Below are 16638 nucleotides of genomic sequence, written 5' to 3'. Positions count from 1 at the left end.
CCCAAAAGCAACTTTCAACCAATTTATTGAACTAAGTATATGGAAAGAAAACTACCTACAATGGTAACTCAATTCATTTATTAATCAAAAATGCAAAAGATTGGAAAGAGTTTACCATGGTGGGGTGTCTCTCACCTAGCACTTTTAGTTTAAGTCCTTAAGTTGGACATTTGGGAGGCTCTTGTCATGGTGGCTTATGCTTGTACTCATCCATGAATCTCCAAGGATCCTTGTTCCTCAAATGGTTGACAGAATTTCCAACCATCTTCACCAAGTTTGGATGGAGTTCCACCCAAGATATGAGCTCCCATAGTTGGTCTTCATGCTTTGATCCGGGATCCGATATCTTATTTTCGCACCCGTCTTCGAGTTGATCTTTATGTACTTTCCATTGGGGCAGTTGACAAGTATGACGAGTAGAATTCCCTCTAGAATACCAAGTCTTCCTCCTAGACCCATGTGAAGTAGAATTCATCCGATCATGGTCCCTATACCTTGAAGCTTCGACCTTGATGAGCCTAATTCCAAACTTCCAACCACTACACAACTCCTCTTTGTTCTTAATTCCACAAAGAGATCTAAGTTGTCCACCCGTTTCAATCAAGCCATATTCAAGTGAGAAAGTGGAGCTTAAGGGTAAGAGTTGTACCCACTCGAATGATATGTTGGATGGTGGCTTAGGGAGGGAAACCTCCCCACACTTAGACAATGCAAGGTCGGCTTCCTTATGCTCTTTCTTGGGTATTTCCACCTCTTGACAACTTTTTTCAATTTCAACCTTTTTCCCTTTATCACTTGGCTTGGTGTTGTCTTCAAGAACTTCAATTTCTTACCCAATGAGAGGTGATTCAATTCTGGATAGGAATTTATTGATGAATGAATCCATCTCTTGATCAACCTCTTCATATTCTTCAATTTCAATATACACCATATCAACTTTTTCCTCTTGGTGGCTCTCTTCCGATTCACTCTCTTTCTCATTGCTCACCAAGGGTATGGGAGGTTGTGCACATTCTTCTATAATTTTAACTTCATGTCCAATAGGAGAGGATTCCATTGTGGATAGAAATTCATCCATGATTGAATCCATCTCTTGATAAGCCTCATTCAAGTCTCCAACTAAAATACGCCTTGGAGGTTGCGCACCCTCCTCAACATCAATATTAAGCTTCTTGGAAGAGTGCTCCATGATGTTACATTCCCTTGGACTTTCAACATCTCCTAAATCTTCAACCACCTCTTCCTTTTCTTAAATAATCCTAGGTTTCTCCAATTGCTCCAATACAAAGTTTGACTCTTCCTTCTTCTCCATCGGATTTTCCAATCTCTCTTTCATGCTTTGGTCCTCTTTTAATTTTTCACATATGGCCACGGAGACACCTTGAGTATTCAAGCATTGGTAGGCTAAAGTATGCATTACCTTAGTCAAATTGGTCATAAAATCTAGGGTGTTCCTTTGCATATCCGCTTGGCCTTGAAGTAGCAAGATGAGAGAATCATCCATTGGGGCTTGAGGTGGATAGAAAGGTTCATTATTTTGGAGTATGGGTTCATAATGAGAAGGTGGTTCTTTATAGTAAGGGTGTGGAGATGGTGCGCATTGAGGTGGTTCTTCATAGTAGTCATGATAAGGTTGTGGTGTTTCTAAAGGTTCTTGCTCATAATGGTCATAAGAATATGGTATGGGTGATTGGCCATGTGATGGATATGGATCATAGGAAGGTGTTTGGTAATGAGAGGCTTGTGAGAATGGTTGAGGTTTATGTTGAGGATAAGAGTCATAGGTATATGATGGTGGTAGTTGATTTTCACATAAAGTTTCACCATAGCCATTGAATTGACATGCATTAGGATGGAAATTGTACCTATACGCATCCGGAGGTTGTTGCCAATAAGAGTGATCAATCCCTTGAGGCTCCTCCCATCTTTGTTGGTTCCATCCATAATGAGTGTCAACATTGAAGTTCACATTTCCTACAACATAATTAGAACCAAACTCATAGCCAAAGTGAGAATTCATAATAGCAAGAGAAAATGAAAGCAAAAATCAAATAAGAAGAAAGAAAATTAAATCCTAAAATTAGCAAGAACTAACAAAAGCAAACATATTCACACTATTCACATATATACAATAACCAATAACACAACAAAATTGAAAATTCCCCGGCAACGGCGCCATTTTGATGAGAGGACTTTTGACGGTTTAGAATTTCGCAAATGAAGTCTCGTTGTAATATAGTTTCTAAACCAACAATTAATACTTTCATATAAAAGATTGTTTGTCACAAGTACAAACCCCTAAAATCTATAAACCGAAGTATTTAAACCTCGAGTCATTCTCCCTAGGAATTGTAATAAAGTGTCCTTGTTATTGGTTATGAGATATCTTTGGGGGTTTTTGAGATAGGAGTCAAGAAATGTAAAATGCAATGAAAATAAACTAACAACAATGAAAAGCTCTTGGCTAGATTATGAGAATTAGAAGTCCTATCCTAGTTATTCTCCTCAATTGTGATCACAAATTATCCATTGCTACCACTTAGTTAACCTCTAACCATGGAGGAAAGTCAAGTGGATGAATTAACTTGATTTCACAAGTCCTAGCCAACTCCCAAGGGAAAGACTAGCTTTAGTGGTATCCAAATCAATTAGCAACTTCTAATTATCAATCAGCAAAGGAATTAGATAACTCAAGCGTCACTAATTACTTCACCTAGGCTAAGAGGAACAAATTCTACATTAAAATCTAACCAAGCATTTCATCAAACACTTGGAAGGCACTAAAGAAAAGTATAGTAAATGGATAACAACAATTATTGTAGGAAATCAATAGCAACAATCAAAAGAAACACAATTATTATGAATTACTTCAACTTGAATTGAAAGAAAATAGAATGAACAAAAGTAGATCTACAGACAAAGTAGAAGAAAGTATAACAAACAATAGAAGAATAATAAATGCAACAACAAAGAATTAAGAAGAAGAAGTAGAAGGGAGCATGAATTAAAACCAAAATCTAAGAACTAAACCTAATCCTAATCCTAATCCTAGAGAGAAGGGAGAGCTTCTCTCTCTAAAACTAAAACTAAAACCTAGCCTAATGTGTGTATGAATCTATGATGTCTCTTCCCCTTCATTCCTTGGTCTTTTTAGCCTTTTCCCGCCAAAAACTCATATCCAAATGGGGTTGGAAACCCTCCAAAATCGCCAGGCACGTGTTTGACTAAAGGAATCACGTGCGGCCTTCGGCGTGTACGCGCACAGCGCGCGTATGTGCCCCTGGAGCATTTCGCAATCCACGTGGATGCGCACAGTACACGCGCTCCCATGGGCTTTTTCAAATCTTTGGCCTTTCATGATTTCTGCACTTTGTATGCTTTCCTTCCACTCCTTTGATCCCTTCCTGGCCCTTTTCAACCTGAAATCACTAGCAAACGCATCAAGGCATCTAGTGGAAATCAAAGGTGAATCCGAATTATCAAAATAAAGGCCTAAAAAGCATGTTTTCACATCTAGGCATAAGTACGGAGGCAATCACAAAAATCATGCTATTTCATTGAATAAATCTGAGAAAAGGTTATCAAAATGCTCTAAATGCAACACAAGATAAACCCTACAAAGGGGGTTTATCAGTAATCTTCATTGTACTTGTCAACAACCATCACCACATGCCTATGAGCCCTATCCTCAACATAGCTCTGAACCACCATACTCACAAGCCCCTTTTTACCAAATACCCTCCTATGACCCTCATCCGTCATATATCCAATCACCCTTACCTCATCCTTGTGACCATTATGAGAGAAAACCCATAGAACCACCCTCATTCCAATACAATTACTCTCAAGGACCACAAATTCCATACACACCACCTCCATACTCTTACCAAGAAGAACCACTTTCCTATTATGAACCCTTTCTCCAAAATAATGAATCCTTCTATCCACCCTATTCTCCAATAGATGAAACCCTTGGTCTTATTCTTCAAGGGCAAGAAGAGATGAAAAGGGAGATGCTAGAATTCACGGCCACTTTGGATGAGGTGGTAAACCGATTAGCCTCCCAATATTTGAGAACTCAAGAAAATTCCATGGCCACATGTGGACAATCAATTAAAGAGCATAGTATGAAGGAGAGATTGGAAACTCCGGTTGAAAATGAGGAATGTTACTTTGTGTTAGAACAATTGGAGGAACCTATGATTATTGAAGAAGAGGAAGAAGTGGTTGAAGACTTAGGAGATGCGAAACCTCCATGGGAATCTAAAGTCATAGAAAACCCCTCCAAAAAGATTGAATTTGATGTTGAGGAGGAGAGTGCACAACCTCTAAAACAATTTTTGAACGAAGACTTGGAAGGAATGAAGCAAGAATTGAGTTCCCTTGATGATGAAGATCATGCATCACACCTTCTTGGGGGTGAATCCTTTGAACTTGAAGAACCTTCTCCCGATGAATTTGAAAGTGTTGTGGGGTTAGATTTGTCTCATCCTTCCATTTATGATTTGAGTGATGGAGAAGAGTTGGACGAAATTGATGAACAAAGGATTGAAATTGAGAAATCTTGTGAAGAGGTGAAGGTCCTTAGAAAAAAAGTTGAATACGCTTTGTCAAGATCCTTGGAAGCTTCTTCGCCTAGGTTGTCATCTACTCCTTCATTTGAGTGGGTAAAAGTCATCTCAATTAGCTTTATTGTCCCACTCGAGTATGGCTTGTTTGAAACAGATGGTCAACTTAGGGAACTTTGCAGGATGAAGCGTAAGAGAAGGACGTTTCGTGGTTGGCGTTGTAAATCAAGGCTCATTTTGGTTGACACATCAAAGATGAGACACAAAGGTTGGACTCACTACAAGAAAAAAGGCCTATGGCCACGCTTTTTTCTTGCCACGCTTTAAAAACGTGGCCAAAAGTGGTCAATGGCCACGCTTTTGTGAGGGTGGCAATTGAATAGAGATTCGGCCACGTTTTTTTTCGTCACACTTCAAAAGCGTGGCGAAAAGGGTCAATGGCCACGCTTTTGTGAAGGTGGCAATTGATTAGAGATAGAGGCACGTTTTTTTCTGCCACGCTTCAAAAGCGTGGCCATAGAGAGAAATAAGAATGTTTTAAAAGCGTGGCGACAAAGTTTCATTACAGTAACGTTTAGAAAGCGTGGCCATATCTTCGTACTCTTTTGGCACGTTTTAAAAGCGTGGCCAAAAGGTTTTAAAAAAAAAAACAAAAAATCCCCAAAACCAATAACCCCTGATTAAGCTACGAGATACTCTCACTCTCCGTCACTCACAAGTCACAACCCCTAACCCTAATATCCCCTGAAGAACCAAGAATATCGCCGACACTCACAATGCCTCCGTCGGCACTCCCACCGTTGCTGGTCCACCATAATAACTGAATTCCAAACACAGTTCACATAATCAAGCCTTACAATCTTAATCTTATTCTTCTCCTCTTTTCCATGGCGGATCCCGCCTCCTCTCCCACCGTAACCCTAGAACCCAAACCCAGCACACTGAATCACAACTCGATCCCTTCGCTGGATCCCTTCTCCTCTTTTCCAAGCGGATCCCTTCTCCTATGTGTCGCCTCAGATCTCCGCTGGACCTCCCTTCATGCCTCCCGCCGCCCCCTCCTTCCGGCCACTGCCTCCTTCCGGCCGCTGCCTCCTTAGGCACCGCACTTCTTCACGCTGCCAAATCCATCCGGAGGCGCCACTCCATCGAGCCTTGCCTACCAGAATCCGTCGATTCCACCTCCTGGTGTTAGCTCTGCGGTTGCATTGGCTCCCAGCATCGCCTTTGCTGTCGGTGGCGTTGTGGTTCCAGCGTCTGTGCCGCACATGCATCCAATGATGGCGTATCAGGTTCCTCCCAGCCAGCCCGCCATCCCAACCTTGAGACCGCCCTACGCGATGCCAAACGGTTATGCCGCCATCCCAGGTGCTCTTCAAACGGCTGTACCTCCTGCTGGTGGGTTTTGTTGCTTCCACAGCTCAATTATTTATTAGTTCAACTGTTTATTTATTATTGTTAACTGCTTCCATAGTTGTTTATTTTTTGTTGTTGCTTCCATAGTTCAACTAGTTGATTTGTTCTCTTTGTTTGGTTCTTATCTGTTTTGATTTTAATTACATATAATGTTGATTTGTTCTCCACCTCATGACTTGTTAGTTTCTTGTTGTTGGCCTATTATTTCTAAGTATCTTCTAAGTCCTGTTCATCCAAAAAACACCAACCCCATTCATAATAATTCTCTAACCTACCATCCACTCCTACAACAGAAATTTAAGAGCACAACCTGTTTGAGAAAAGGTTTCACAGAAAATGAAACACGAGCCTCTTGATTTGTAACATAACACCCTCTCTACTGTTATAGAGACTCTATATTATTGTGGCTGAGAAAAAAAAAACACTTATACATATCAATATTTTTGGCAATGGAAGATTCAAGAAAGATACTAAGAAGATCTATTAATTGTTTTCTTCAAAACTATCACTATTTTACCTCAACAGTAAATGCGGTAAATCATTTTATTGTGAAGCAACTTCTCATTTTAGTTTTTGTGATTTTTCATGCCTAAACCTAATAGGGCTAAAGCTCAGGATTCTTGATTACATAGATGTTTAAACTCTGGAGTATCTTTCTCTAACAATAGCTATAGCACCTAATATTTGACTTAAATGTGAAATGAAACCATGATAAGCATATGCATATAGGCATCGTTGAGTTATTGTCATTCTAGTCGCTCAATTCAGCTTAGTCAAGCTATTGGTTCTATCCAAGCAATTGCCAAGGCATCAAAAGATCAAATTCTGGAGAACACAAACCTTTCTGCTGAGAAGGCAGAGATGATTTCAAGGTTTCTGAGGGACCCCAAGTTTTACTCTTCTCCCAAGTTTTACAACAATAAATAATAATGGAAAGTGAGTATCTCCTTCTAATTCCTTTATCTGGTTAGCTTCACTTAGAATAGTTCTCGTATTCGTAGTTTCAAATTAGACCGAGAAATAGATAACGACTTGGAAACCTTCCAGTTAATCAGTATTCAAATCTCATCATACCGTTGTTGTCTGTACTGCAATAAGTTTCATGACTCTCATCTCATGTTCTTATATGTAGGGAAAAAGTTAATACTATAGTTAATAATATAGCACTAGCTTTTTTCACCGGTTATATACTTATTTTACGTTTAACTTTTTAAAAGATTATTATTATTATTATTATTTCAGGCTTAAAAACTTTTCAGGATAAGCTTAATGAGTCAGCACACAAGGTATTAACTGATTATCAAGCTGCTGCAGTGACTCTCTTAGCGCTATTATCAGCTGCACCTGGTGATGTGAGTATTACTTATCATGCTTGCTTTCTTGTTGCATTTTGTTCATCTATTGGCTAAGCTTGATTTTAGAATAATAATGTTCATCTCTTGGTTGCTATTCTTGATTCTTGATTTTCGTTATGATTTTTTACTGCTTCTATTTTTTCTTGTTTTGTACTTGATTTTTGGTTCTTGATTTTTTCCTGCATCTATTTTTCATTGCTCATTTCTGTTCTTGATTTTTGTTCTTGTATTCTGTCTGCATCTATTTTTCACTATCAGTTTCTGTTCTGTTCTTGATTCTTGATTTTTGTTGATTTTGAATTTGTTCTCTAACTTTTGTGGTTGCAGTTTTTTATTTATTTTATTTTAATTTGTTGTTTGGTGTTCTCATGTCAATTTTGGTTAAGTGCTCTCTGTTCTTATTTTATTTTATTTTGATCACTCAGGTTTCGATCCCAGAATTGTACAATGGAATAGGTGATAAGCTTCCTAAATTTTATTATTCTATTATCTTGTGTAAATTTTGTCCAATAAAATTCATTTTTTCTGCTTTCCAACACTTGTATACACTATTATTTTCTTGAAGACCGGTTCCCAATTCCTTTTCAGAAAAGCTACCATTCGTAATTCATAACTTCCTTTTTATCCTGCTTGTTTTATGGGATACTAGAAAATGCAGATGGATTTTCTGGTAGATTCCGTTTTCTTCATTTGACATTTCTTTGTAGTTGGTCTTTAAGTTCTAGACAGGAGATGATGTGTATTCACTTTTTTTATGTCACATAATTTTCATTTGGAGTGTTTTTATTTTATTATTATTACTATTTGCTAATTCATATTAGGGAACAGCTTTTTCTATAACATGTGGCATGTAAAACTGCATAGAATTTAAGACAAAATGGTATCCTACTGTTCCAACTAACATTTGAAGTTTTGAGATGTCAAAATATAATGTCACTCTACGTCACTAGCAGAATCCCAACTTGGTTTGGGGGCACTGAATGATGCAGCTCACTTCCCACATGCAAGATTTAGTTTAACTGTTCAAGTCAGTTAGAAAATAATCCCACATTTAGTTATATCAACCGAAAAAGAGTCAGGCCTATTAGCAGAATTGAATGGAACTGAGTAATTTAACTCATTATTACATTTGTCATCGAATTCTATTGAGACTCAAACTCTTTTTCCCTTTCCCTTCCTTTCATTCCCTTCTTCTTCTTCCTACCCTAGACCCTAAACATTTACCTTACAGAAAAGTATAGGTTTTTAAAGGTAGTGTAACATTGGAAAATGAATTTCCAGGATGCATGAGCAGCAGAAAAGCATTATTATCAACAGAGCATTAATAAAGAGGGTAAAACAAGATATAAAAGCTGTGAGTAAATGTAATTTAGAATAAACTGAGAGATAAAGCAGGCACAGGAAGTTTGGTTTTGGTGTGAACTTTGTTTCAGTTGTGCCATGTGTGTGTTACGAGTTTTGGTTAACTTTTTCTTTCTTTGATAGGTGAGGGTTTTGGAATTGTTCAATGTATATTGTGTGTTTAGTCAAATTAAATTGCTGATATATGCAGAGAGTGTGCTATCCTGCAATACCAAATGGAAGCCCTGTCATCAGTGGGATCTGCAATAGAAAACTGTTTAATTTAATTTTAAGCTGCGCCGGTTTAGCTTTTGAATGCATTATTTTAGCTATCAAATTTAATTTTGTTAAGAAAATTGCTTACCCTATCTCTGTTTCTGTTGCTGTTCTCATTTACTTCAGATTATAATTAAAATTGCTGCCGAGAATGGTGTTCGAAAAATTTTGATTGGACAGTAAGTATCTTAATCATTTGAATTTTTCAATGAATCTTTCTAAAACAAATATGAAGAACTTTGTAATACAAGATGGCAGTAAATGACATCATCATAAGGATAAAAAATCTTTGATGGACTAGTGCATCACCATATTGTTCACAATCCTCTAGTGTGTATTATTATTAACATGACTCTCTTAATAGAAATTTAGGACAACTTATCTTTCTAATACGGGAAGGTATATTGTCAACACTAGCTATATCTGCTGTGATAAGGAAGCAGAAGGCGAGCCAATCTAATTAATCCCTTTTTATCTTAGTCCTGGTGCGTTGGGTTATTTTTTGCTATAAAATATGTAATGATTCCTATTTATTGATTGATTTATTATGTTTGCAGACTGATTTGAGGTTCCAGAACCATGCTGTCCTTGCTTTCCACGAAGCTGCTGAAGCCTACTTGGTTGGTTTGTTTGAGGACACCAACTTGTGTGCCATCCATGCCAAGAGGTCACCATAATGCCCAAAGACATTCAGCTTGCTCGCCGCATCCGTGGTGAACATGCTTAGGCTGATTGATTTCATGCTTCTTGATCGCTTCGGAATACACCTTGTGTTACTAGTTTAGTATTGTTCAAGTTTCCTATGCCATTGTATAGTTCTTGACAACCTTTTAGGTTTCAATTGATGTCTTTAGAATGATTATTTTGGTTATGGTATAGTAGATCATAGAAAGATACTACAAATGGAATGATTTGATTACTGGTGTAAGACAGTTTATTTTGGATTTAGCTCTTAATAATTAATATTAACTTTGATACAATTCTGAATGTGTTGGCCATATCTCCCACCTATGGCCACGTTTTTAAACGTGACAATCTATAAAAAAACGTGGCAAAAAAAAGCGTGGCGATAGGTTTGAAAAAGCGTGGCGACAGAGCAACCGCCACCCTTGAAGAGGCCACCCTTTCAAAAGTGTGGCGATAACTCAAAAAGCATGGTGAAAAGCTATCGCCACGCTTTTTTCAGTTTTTCGCCACGCTTTAAAAGTGTGGCAATAGATGTATTTTCTTGTAGTGACTAGTGCTCAATTAGGTAGGTCTAGAAGGAGAATTTGGCACTTTATTGAGAATTCATCGTGCTTGCCACCCGGATGGACTAATGATGATCAATTTAAAGACGGGTGTCAAAACAAAGTGTGGGATCCCAGATCGCACAAGGAGAATCAATTTTGGGAGCTCATGGTTTGTGAAGAACTCCATTGGTGCACGAAATTGTGATCATCAACAATGGCGCCAAAGACTTGGAGCTCTCAAATGTGAATCACACTTTGTCACAATTCCGCACAACTAACCAGCAAGTGCACTAGGTCGTCCAAGTAATAAACCATACGTGAGTAAGGGTCGATCCCACAGAGACTGTCGGCTTGAAGCAAGCTATGGTCATCTTGTAAATCTCAGTCAGGCGGATTCAAATGGTTATGGAGGATTGATAATTAAAAGATAAATAAAACATAAAATAAAGATAGAGATACTTATGTAATTCACTGGTAGGAATTTCAGATAAGCGTATGAAGATGCTTTGTTCCTCTTGAACCTCTGCTTTCCTATTGCCTTCTTCCAATCATTCATATTCCTTTCCATGGCAAGCTTTATGTTCGGCATCACCGTTGTCAATGGCTACTTCTCGTCCTCTCAGTGAAAATGTTCCAAATGCGCTGTCACCGCACGGCTAATCATCAGTCGGTTCTCGATCATGTTGGAATAGGATCCATTGATCCTTTTGCGTCTGTTACACACCCAACAATCACGAGTTTGAAGCTCGTCACAGTCATCCCTTCCTAGATCCTACTCAGAATACCACAGACAAGGTTTAGACGTTCCGGATCTCAAGAATGGCCACCAATAATTCTAGCCTATACCACGAAGGTTCCAATCTTAGATTAGAAACCCAAGAGATACACATTCAAGCTTGTTTGCATGTAGAACGGAAGTGGTTGTCAGGCACGTGTTCATAGGTGAGAATGGTGATGAGTGTCACATAATCATCACATTCATCATGTTCTTGGGTGCGAATGAATGTCTTGGAGAAGAAATAGACTTGAGTTGTATTAATTCATGAAGAAAGTAGAGCTCCACATCTTAATCTATGGTGTGTAGAAACTCCATCGTTGAAAATATAAAAGTGATAATGGTGTAAGCATGGCCGAATGGCCAGCCTCCAAGGTCTAGGGACTAAACGTCCAAAGATAGCTCAAAATACAATAGTATAAGGTCCTATTTATAGAGAACTAGTAGCCTAGGGTTTACAAAAATCAGTAATTAATGCAGAAATCTTCTTTCGGGCCCACTTGGTGTGTACTTGGACTGAGCATTGAAGCTTCCATGTGTGGAGACTTTTCTTGGAGTTAAACGCCAGCTTTTGTGCCAGTTTGAGCGTTTAACTCCAGCTTTTGTGCCAGTTCCGGCATTAAACGCCAGAATTCTTGAGCTAACTTGAAACGCCTGTTTGGGCCATCAAATCTCGAGCAAAGTATGGACTATAATATATTGCTGGAAAGCCCATGATGTCTACTTTCCAACGCAATTGAGAGCACGCCAATTGGGCTTTTGTAGCTCCAGAAAATCCACTTCGAGTGCAGGGAGGTCAGAATCCAACAGCATCTGCAGTCCTTTTTTAGCCTCTGAATCAGATTTTTGCTCAGGTCCCTCAATTTCAGCCAGAAAATACCTGAAATCACAGAAAAACACAAAAACTCATAGTAAAGTCCAGAAAAGTGAATTTTAAATAAAAACTAATAAAAATATAATAAAAACTAACTAAAATATACTAAAAACATACTAAAAACAATGCCAAAAAGCGTATAAATTATCCGCTCATCATCCATCAATGCTTGAAGCTATTAATTTTGAAAAATGGAGCTTATTGGAGACTCAAGAATTGGTGGATATTCAAGGAAGAATTTAAGCACAAGCCACCTTGATGAGGAGCTCCCCATAAGTCCAACTTAAGGACAATAAATAAAAGTGCTAGGTGGGAGACACCCCACCATGGTAACATCTTTTAATTTTTCTCTTTTGTAAATATTAGTAAAATTAGTTTAATTTCATGTTTTGATTGGTTTGTTGAGTTTAGTTGGTAGTCTACTATGTTAAATAAGGTTTTAAGGTGTTTTGCTAGCTGTTTGGGGGTTTGAAATGCTTGGTTTGGTGCAAGAACTTGGAAAAATTTTGAAAAACAGATAACCAAGCCACACGTACGCGTCACCCACGCGTATGCGTGATGCCAAATTTTTCGCCAATCCACGCACACACGTCACGCATGCGTACGCGTGGATTCAAAATTTTCACCTCCATACAAAATCCAGAGAGTTGTGCGAGTTTTGGGCTGGAATTGTGCGTTTCGCACAAGTCCATCCACGTGTACGCGTCAACTCACGCGTACGTGTTGCCGCTGTTAATAACCCATCACGCGTACATGTGACCCACGCATACGCGTCGCTCCCATTTCACCTCACCACGCGCACGCGTCACTCCACACGTACGCGTGGATTGCCTGTTTCACCACTCTTCATTTCTCTTCTTTCCATTTCTTCCCTTCTTCTCTTTTCTTTTCCTTTTTCAACCATCATCCAACACTACCATACACCATCAACCATTAGTTTGTTAGCTATTTAGTTAGTTTCATCTTTGTTTAATTTTCCATTTTTTCCATAATAAGTGTTGGATTATTAATTTTGTTTGCTGTATATTGCTGCTTATTAATAACTGAATGCTATTTTAGCATTAATGATTTTGGATATTCATTGTTGGATTCTTTGTTGAGGTTACAATTTATTGCTTGGTTTTGAAATTTTCATGCTTAATCTTTGTGAACACCAAGTACATGAGAATTGCCTTTAACAAATGTTAAATCTTTCCGAATTACATGATTTGGCCACCATGTGATTTGAATTCCTTTCTTTGAGTAGGCAATTTCTTGATGGATGTTATGCATTTATCTTAATGCATTGTGTTTCTTGATCATATGCATCCATATATTTTTGGCTTGAATGCTTTCATGCTTCTTTATTGCTTGTTTGGTTGTCTTAACCTACGAGTTTAGACCATTTCAAGCACACTAGAATGAGTGAAGTGCATGTTCCTTTTTATGTAAATGTGACATAGCTTTTTATGTTAGTGTGTGTGTTCTAAACCGCGCGCAACTTAGAATGCACACTAACTTTTATCCATGTCACACATTGGGTCACTCACTTCATTCTAGTGATTATTACCTCATTCCAACAATTTACGCTTCCTTTCTTTTACATTTACTTTTCTCACTATCCTTCCTTCTGTTTTTAGGATGAGTCACCATAAGCAACAAGGAGAGCGGAAGAAAGAATACGCAGTAACCGGTTGATCCACCAGCTTAAGGTGGCAATCCGAAGAGTTACCGTACCCCCTTGCTCATCTTTGAATGCTCTGAGGACGGTGCAAACTTTTAAGTGTGGGGAGCTCGTCCGACCGATTCGGCATTTTTGCGTGACAAATTTCTAATCCCAACACTTTTGCATTTCATTTTTAGGTCTTTTAGTATTTTTAGTTGCATTTTCTTATTTTTGCATATATATATATATATATAATAAGCTTAGTCAAAATAATGATATTTTTCAAGAAATTTATCTATAGGGCATCCCAATTGATTTGAGTAAAAATTTTTCATTGAACTTGCTTGAACTACACATTGTGGATCATTTTTTGAGCTAAGAATACAAGCATGTGAGATTTGAGCCTAATTGTGTGGTTACATCTTATAACCACTTATTTTCATTCTTGTGTGATCATTCTCTTTCTATGATTGTAATCTTTGATTAGTTTGATTCTTTATGTCTATTATTTTGTGTATACATGCATTTACATGATTGAGGCCATCATTTCATTTAGCTCACTTAACCAAATAGCCTTATGGTGTGGGAAATTGTGATTACACTTTTTGCAGCTCCGTACAACTAACCAGCAAGTGCACTAGGTTGTCCAAGTAATACCTTACGTGAGTAAGGGTCGATCCCACGGAGATTTTCGGCTTGAAGCAATCTATGGTTATTTTGTAAATCTTAGTCAGGAGATTAATGATAAGAGTGATTGTATTTATGAAAAATAAATAACATAAAATAAATAATACTTATGATTCAGTAATGAGAAACATGTTGAGGATTCGGAAATGCTCTGTCGTCTGAATCTCTGCTTTTGCTACTATCTTCTTCTCCAAACACACATGGCTTCCTTCAATGGCAAGCTGTATGATCCTCTCAGATGAAAAATACTAGGTAAGATGTCTGCACGGCTAATCAACTGTCGGATTTCTCGTCTCGGATGACAAATACCAAGTATAGCTACCGCACGGCTAATCATCTGTTGGTTCTCGCTAGCGTCGGAACAGGACCCTTGTCCTTTTGCACACTGTCACTGTGCCTAACATTCGCAAGTTTGAAGCTCGTCACAGTCATTCCTTCCCGGATCGTACTCGGAATACCACAGACAAGGTTTAGACTTTTCGGATCCCAGGAATGCTGCCAATGATTCTAGCCTATACCACGAAGGTTCTAACCCCTGGACTTGGTCCGTAGATTAGAAACCCAAGAGATACGCACTCAAGCTGTCGCTCAATGACTACGTTGAGCTCATATAGAATGGAGTGGTTGTCAGGCACGCGTTCATAGGGTTGAGGATAATGATGAGTGTCACGGATCATCATAATCTCCATATTGAAGTACGAGTGAGTATCTTAGAATAGAATCAAGCGTGATTGAATAGAAAACAGTAGTAATTGCATTAATCCATTGAAACACAGTAGAGCTCCTCACCCCCACCTATGGGGTTAAGAGACTCATGCCGTAGAAGATACAATATGAAGTGTAAAATGTCATGAGGTGCAAAATGAATCTCTAAAAGTAGTTTTTATACTAAACTAGTAACTTAGGTTTACAGAAAATGAGTAACTAAGTGCAGATAGTGTAGAAATCCACTTCTGGACCCACTTGGTGCATCTCTGGGCTGAGCTTTCAAGCTTTCACGTGCATATGCCCAAGGTTGGAGTTAAACGCCACCCTGGGTGTCAAAATGGGCGTTTAACACCAAGAATTCTGCCAGTTCTGTCATTTTACCCCAGAAAGTTTTAGGCTAGCTTTGAACGTCAATTTGGGCCATCAAATCTCTAGAAAAGTATGGACTATTATATATTGCTGGAAAGTCCAAGATGTCTACTTTCCAACGCAATTGAGAGCGCGCCAATTGGGCTTCTGTAGCTCTGGAAAATTCACTTCGAGTGTAGGAGGGTCAGAATCCAACAGCATCTGCAGACCTTTTTCAGCCTCTGAATCAGATTTTTGCTCAGGTCCCTTAATTTCAGTCAGAAAATATCTGAAATTATAGAAAAACACACAAACTCATAGTAAAGTCCAGAAATGTGATTTTTGAATAAAAGCTAATAAAAATATAATAAAAAGTAAATAAAACATACTAAAAACTATGTAAAAACAATGCCAAAAAGGGTATAAATTATCCGCTCATCACAACACCAAACTTAAATTGTTGCTTGTCCCCAAGCAACTAAAAACAAAATAGGATAAAAAGAAGAGAAAGTACAATAAATTTCAAATATCAGTGAAGCTCAATTCCAATTAGATGAGCAGGACTAGTAGCTTTTTGCTTCTAAATAGTTTTGGCATCTCACTTTATCCCTTGAAGTTCAGAATGATTGGCATCCATAGGAACTCAGAATTCAGATAATGTTATTGATTCTCCTAGTTTAGTCTGTTGATTCTTGAACATAGCTACTTTTTGAGTCTTGGCCATGACCCTAAGCAATTTGTTTTCCAGTATTACCACTGGATACATAAATGCCACAGACGCATAACTGAGTGAACCTTTTAAGATTGTGACTCAACTTTGCTAGAGTCCCCAGTTAGAGGTGCTCAGAGCTCTTACGCACACTCTTTTTGCTTTGGACCACGACTTTAACCGCTCAGTCTCAAGCTTTTCACTTGACACCTTCACGCCACAAGCACATGGTTAGGGACAGCTTGGTTTAGCCGCTTAGGCCAGGATTTTATTCCTTTGGGCCCTCCAATCCATTAATGCTCAAAGCCTTGGATCCTTTTTTTTTACCCTTGCCTTTTGGTTTAAAGGGTCATTGGCTTTTTCTGCTTGCTTTTTCTTTTTTTCTTTCTTTTTATTTATTTATTTATTTATTTTTTGCCATATTTTTTTCGCAAGCTCTGTGTTCTTCACTGCTTTTTCTTGCTTCAAGAATCAATTTTATGATTTTTCAGATTATCAATAACATTTCTCCTTTTTCATTATTCTTTCAAGAGCCGACAATTTTAACTTTCATAAACTTCACTATCAAAAATATGCATTATTCAAGCATTCATTTAGAAAACAAAAAGTATTGCCTCCACATCAAAATAATTAGATTATTTTCAAAATTGAATTCGAAATTCATGTACTTCTTTTTCTTTTTCAGAAGACATTTTTTATTTAAG

This window comes from Arachis hypogaea, chromosome 16 (assembly GCF_003086295.3).
Source record: "Arachis hypogaea cultivar Tifrunner chromosome 16, arahy.Tifrunner.gnm2.J5K5, whole genome shotgun sequence".
Taxonomy (NCBI): domain Eukaryota; kingdom Viridiplantae; phylum Streptophyta; class Magnoliopsida; order Fabales; family Fabaceae; genus Arachis; species Arachis hypogaea.
The sequence above is the reverse complement of the archived record's forward strand: the minus strand, read 5'-3'. Positions refer to the sequence as shown.